Raw genomic sequence first — 6,941 nt, forward strand, 5'->3', positions numbered from 1 at the left:
ATGTCATATGTTTCTTCCTCAGACCACAAAAGGAGATTTTAAATGAAATGTCCCGAATATGCTTGCCCATATAATGTCAGTATATGGTGAATAACATCAAGCTTTTAAAATAGAAGCAAAAGTATAATAGAGTGGTCTTATGTATCATGTGATGTATATTCCAAGTTTTCTGCGGGTATTCAATAAGGTTTGGTGAGAAACATACTGAACTTTTTCATATTATTTAACAAACATCCTGACTTGATTGTTGGTCTCTGTGCATGACTGTGTGTTCATGAGACACTATTTGTTCAGTTCACTCTGAATTGCACAAGACTTCTGAAAAAAAAAATCAAGATTTATAAAAATGTGACTCCGGACTGGAGCTTCGGTTGTTATGGCAGTCAAAATGACAGCTGATAGATGAACGTGATCACTTCCTGTTGCAACGAGCACAGCAGATATATTTACCTCAGAGAAAAAAGCACATAGATTGTATTTCATGCTATGTTTTTATTAATCTTGATTGTTCACAACTTGTGTGCTTTTTCTAGCTGAGTTAGATTGAATTGCTTTGCTAATAGATTCTCATGAACGCACATTCATGCACAGAGACCAACAGTCAGGTAAATAAATGATGACATAATTTTTTATTTTTTTGGGGGGCGAAATAACCCTTAAAACAAATTGTTCACCTGAATTGTTATTTACTTATACTCATGCCATTCTACAGACACCATGTAAGACATGTATGTCATGCAGGTTTGGAACCACATGAGGATAAAAAAAAATTATGACAATTTTTGGGCAAATGTTTTGATTAAACTATTATTGTATTGAAATTGATATTTGTCTCTGATATTTCACCTGTTAATAATATTTTTGATAAATGGATGTGAAATTATTCTGTTTTTTTCTCCCCAATTTTACAGGAGCACTTTTGTGATGCTGCAAGTGGGAGTGGATTTCTCGCTTAGCTGGAAACTGCAGAGAACCACGTCTTGTCGTGCTGAAAAAAAGAAAGAGACTACTTTCTCCAAGGAGGTCCAAACCCCATTGGCACAGACTTTGTTCAGTGATCAGTAACATACATTCAGCCAGGGCCGTCCTTAGGGGGGTGCAACTGGTGCGGTCGCACCGGGCCCCGCACTTGAGGGGTAAATGGACTGAATGAGCCACCCACCCCGGGAACGCTCCCTATTTTGCACCGGGCCCCGCATCAGATAAGTACGGGCCTGGCATTCATGGTTGATGGTAATGAATGAGATGCTTTGGTTTAAGCAGATAAATGTAAGCACTATCCACCTTTTTCCTCAACGCAGAAGTAAGTCTATGTGTGAGAAATTAGTTTGTTTGGATTCTGTTTCGTTGGGAGTTATAATGTGGAGTATAGGGTAATGCTGTTTTGTGGTACAAACAAGTGTGTTCTTAATATAGATAACAGATTAAAATAGTATGATAGGACACATCAATTGTCAATATCAAGCAGCAAAACAAACTATTTTGTATAGCTAAAAATAGCTGGACGCAAATGAGACTGGAAGCTACACCCATAGAATTTAAAAATGGCGGCATCCATTTTTACGTCAGGAATCCAGAATACATATGGACCAAATAAGAATACGTATTTTGTGCCTTTACTCTGATTTGCTTTGACATTATGTTTTAATTTTTGTAAGAACATGTTGTTTACATATATTGAAAACACTGAATGTGAAGACGTTTTGGTGCAGGGATAAAGTTAAATAAATAAATAAATAAATGAATCCACAAATCAATACATGTTTACATTTATTTATTGTCATATATACATTCCAGGAGTGTTAAATTTGACTTGAATTGAGTTAATTGTACACTGGCTTTTTTGCTGTGCAGGAGAGTTTTTGTTATGCTAACTACACTGGAGTTAAAATATCTAGAGTTAAAATCTATCTTAAAGGTGTTAAATTGTAACTCTTTACACTGGTATTAAGGAAAAATCAACACTGGACCAGAGTTGTTTTTTAACTCTATACCGTGTACATATAACTCATTCATAGTGTTAAACATGTAACTCTTTGAAGAGTGTTAATGTAACTCTGAAAAGATTGGGACAATATGCGCAGTTTTTCGGAGTTGATTTTAACTCTGCTAGAGTTGAAATTAACACTTGCAATTTTGCTTTGTATATATGGAGGCATCTACCTCCACTTCTGATGTTAGTTCTGCCTCCATGGACTCTTTTTGAAAAGACTCTATGGACTCTACAGCCTTCAACTACACCAGCACAGCAGTGAGTGATACTAGATAATTTTTACTATTTTTTTCTTCACAATTTTACAACGTAACTGTAATTGGTCATCACTATGCTCATTGTATGTGATCATTAGCAGTGGCAGTGTTCACTGATGCATTCAGTTTGTCACTGTACATTACTACAGTACAGGTGCATCTCAATAAATTAGAATGACGAGGAAAAGTTCATTTATTTCAGTAATTCAACTAAAATTGTGAAACTCGTGTATTAAATAAATTTAGTGCAGACAGACTTAAGTAGTTTAAGTCTTTGGTTCTTTTAATTGTGATGATTTTGGCTCACATTTAAGAAAAACTCGAAGTTTCATTGTATGGGAAAATTAGAATACTTCATAAGACCAAAAAAAAAAAAATTTTAGTGGCCTTCTGGAAAGTATGTTCATTTACTGTACATGTACTTAATACTTGGTAGGGGCTCCTTTTGCTTTAATTACTGCCTCAATTCGGCGTGGCTTGGAGGTGATCAGTTTGTGGCACTGCTGAGGTGGTATGGAAGCCCAGGTTTCTTTGACAGTGGCCTTCAGTTCATCTGCATTTTTTGGTCTCATTTCTCATCTTCCTCTTGACAATACCCCATAGATTCTCTCTGGGGTTCAGGTCTGGTGAGTTTGCTGGCCAGTCAAGCACACCAACACCATGATCATTTAACCAACTTTTGGTGCTTTTGGCAGTGTGGGCAGGTGCCAAATCCTGCTGGAAAATGAAATCAGCATCTTCAAAAAGCTGGTCAGCAGAAGGAAGCATGATGTTCTTTTAACCAACTTTTGGTGCTTTGGGTGCAGTGACTTTGGTTTTCAAAAAACACAATGGACCAACACCAGCAGATGACATTGCACCCCAAATCATCACAGACTGTGGAAACTTAACACTGGACTTCAAGCAACTTGGGCTATGAGCTTCTCCACCCTTCCTCCAGACTCTAGGACCTTGGTTTCCAAATGAAATACAAAACTTGCTCTCATCTGAAAAGAGGACTTTGGACCACTGGGCAACAGTCCAGTTCTTCTTCTCCTTAGCCCAGGTAAGATACCTCTGATGTTGTCTGTGGTTCAGAAGTGGCTTAACAAGAGGAATATGACAACTGTTGTCAAATTCCTTGACATATCTGTGGTGGCTCTTGAAAAGTCCATTCCTTATGAAGTTCACTCAAATTCTTGAATCGATTTTGCTTGTCAATCCTGATAAGGCTGTGGTTCTCTCAGTGGTTGTGCATCTTTCTCTTCCACACTTTTTCCTTCCACTCAACTTTCTGTTAACATGCTTGGATACAGCACTCTGTGAACAGCCAGCTTCTTTGGCAATGAATGTTTGTGGCTTACCCTCCTTGTGAAGGGTGTCAATGATTGTCTTCTGGACAACTGTCAAGATCAGCAGTCTTCCCCATGATTGTGTAGCCTAGTGAACCAAACCGAGAGACCATTTTAAAGGCTCAGGAAAACTTTGCAGGTGTTTTGAGTTGATTAGCTGATTGGCATGTCACCATATTCTAATTTGTTGAGATAGTGAATTGGTTGAATGGGTTTTTGTTAAATGTGAGCCAAAATCATCACAATTAAAAGAACCAAAGGCTTAAACTACTTCAGTCTGTGTACACTGAATTTATTTAATGCAATTTAAAAACAATTTTATAGGTGATACTACACTGTAAGATTTAATCCATTCCTGATAGCACTGCAGAAATTAAAACTGCCATTACTTCAATCTTCATTTTGACATGAGCTGTCAGACAGCTTTCAAATATGCTTATTCACCACACTTGAAACATTTGTCTTGATAAATGTTCAGTGTACTCGTTACACTCACTCTACGCTGGCAAATTCCTGTTCTTGTGACTATTGGAGCCTGTCCTCCCAAAAATAACCATGTAGGTCATTTTTGAAAGCAGCTAAATACAACCTATATTTACACATTTGAAATTTATGTGCCCTCTTGCTGGCTTAAAAATAATGACATTGTCATGTTGCGTATGTTGTCATTCATGACATATGTCCATCATTACCAATCAAATTGTTCATTTAAATGCAATGTGTGCACATAATTTGTTTTCACATAATGTACAACCCCTAGTTGCAAGACAGATAACAATCTGCATTCTTCTTCTGAATAGTATTGTTCATTCCACTTGTCTAAGCTTATCCAGAGGAACATACAAGGTGTTAGGGATGATAATATCATTCTGCATTGTTCATGGTGGGGTGGGACCCCTAGTGTTGGCTAGAAGGCTGTATTCACAGCTGTCAGGGATCCCTGCTCCACCTGTGAACATAGTAGAGGTTCATGACACTGAGCTGCATGACCAGCTGGATAAGGTAAGATATAGATTTGTCAGTTATACTGTTTTTGGTCTTTAAGATGTAAAAAAGTTGATTCTGTAATGTAATTAACACCTTAAACTCAAGGGCAAAATCACCTCTACGTATTGTTCTATTTTTTGTTTTTGAAATGGGGTGGGGGTGGGGGGTGTTGTTGGTCTGTTGAGTAGATATAGATGGATGGTTTGTAAATATGGACATATCAAACATTTATTTAAAATGTTCTGCCATGTTGAAATTCAAATTTGCACATCTAAAGGACATTTTTTTGTAAAAACAACTACAATAACAATAGAGACCCTTGTGCCAACAAGTTATTGGTTGACTACATTAGCATTTACTTTCACTCAACAGTGACTAATATTTATACCAGATGTTACTGTCATGATGGTATGCTAAAACAAAGTAAAATAACTACCCCAATTTTTTTTTACACTTTTGTATGTTCATCACAGTCATTTATTGTACTACATCTGTCATTATGTATCTATTGTGGACATAAGGATAACCAGTTCACATTGCCAGCAACAAAAGGTTATTTCTAATAAATCCTGTTCTCTTACTAACTTTTAGATCCAGTGGGCAGAAACCATTACAGAGGCACACACAGCCATGTTGGAGGTTTCACATGGTGCCACATGCAAGGTTTCAACCCTTAAAGAACGACAGGATCTTGTCAATGCAGCACTAACATACTATCTGGAGGGACGGATAGAGATGCCTCTCAAACAGTAAGATTACTTGTTTGATCAACCATTTTTTCTTAATATTAATAAAGGTGTTAAAATTAAAGGTAAAAACAACTTACATTTTAGGGGTCAAGTTTTCATAAATTTGTTACTTGTACACTTGTGTTGTATATAAAATATTGATAGAACTCTACCGATGATTAAGAAATGTTTGATTCTGACAACATATGTACTTGTCTGATTTAAAGACTTAAAGAAGGACTGGAGACATTGGGGGTGCTAAATGCTATAAAGGAGCACTCTTCCATTATGGAGGAACTCTTTTGTGGTAGTCCAAACACCTTGTCAGCTGCCTCCTTGATGGACCTCTTCACAGTACATTACTCCCCAAGAGGAACTGACAAGAGACCCTTGGAGGAGGTGGCAGTTAGTCACTGGCGGGATTGGATTATTGAAGTTGAAGGTTAGTCCATGTAATTTTACTTTTAGCACATAGTTTGGTAACACTTTATAATAATGTTCTGTTATAAGTCATTTATAAATTATTAGTTAATGATGAGCTAATCATTTACAAAACATGACTATACATTCATAAATGATTAATAAATAATAAGTTAACATTTTAGTAATGTTTTATTAATTCAGTTATAAGTCACTTATAAGTTATTGGTTAATGATGAACAAAATCATTTTACAAAACATGACTATATGTTCATAAATGATTAATAAGTGGTATGCTAACAATTTACAAATGTGTTGTAAGTTATCTTAAAAAAAGTTCAAATCATGAAATAAATCAAATGGATCATTAGTAGATGGTTTATAAGTTATTAGTTGATACATTATTTATCACTTATAAATCATTGAAGTATTTATGTCAAAATTGTTTTGTATAATTATCTCAATAAACAATTGTTAATCATGAACAAATGATGAATAAACCATTAGTAAATGATCAGTATATGATTTATTGGCAAATTTGTTAGCTGGTCTGTGTTCAAAAGCACAAACATGCAGGTATGCTAAAGCACTATTTTTAAGAAGAGTAATTCATTTGTTTTGAAGTGGATAAACATTTATAAATGCCTTAGTCAGGTGATTCCAGTGGCTTGTGTTAAATCCTTTCACTCATCAGTGCAGATTTGTGTTCTGTGTGGAGTGTGTGGATCTAGTGATGAAGTGAACCCCTTCCACTGAAGCTCACATCAGGTGCATAGAGTTAAAGACTCCATGTGTGTCAGAGAAGACAGCTGTCTGTACCCTCACCAGTCAGTACTTAGTACACACTACAAAGTGTTCAACACCTGTTATAGATGATGTGTAAACGCATGAATAAATCATTTACAAAGCTTTCTGAATCCCCTAATCTAAAGTGTAAACTATCCATCCCTTGTAAATGTGTTACATATCATTTGTAGACCTTTCTTACCTGTTACCAAATTATTTGTATATGTACACAAGTCATTTATAACACTTTCTGCATCCCCTAATCTAAAGTGTAAACTATCCATCACCTGTAAATGTGTTACATATCGCTTGCAGATCTTCCTGTTACATGATCCATCTCATTCCATCACTTTACCCAAGCTTGAACTTAATTTTTTTTTTAAATAAATAAATGAACACTCTGCCACCATTTAATCAGCACTTAATTGTTTATTTTTTA

This window comes from Cyprinus carpio, unplaced genomic scaffold (assembly GCF_018340385.1).
Source record: "Cyprinus carpio isolate SPL01 unplaced genomic scaffold, ASM1834038v1 S000000006, whole genome shotgun sequence".
Lineage (NCBI taxonomy): Eukaryota > Metazoa > Chordata > Actinopteri > Cypriniformes > Cyprinidae > Cyprinus > Cyprinus carpio.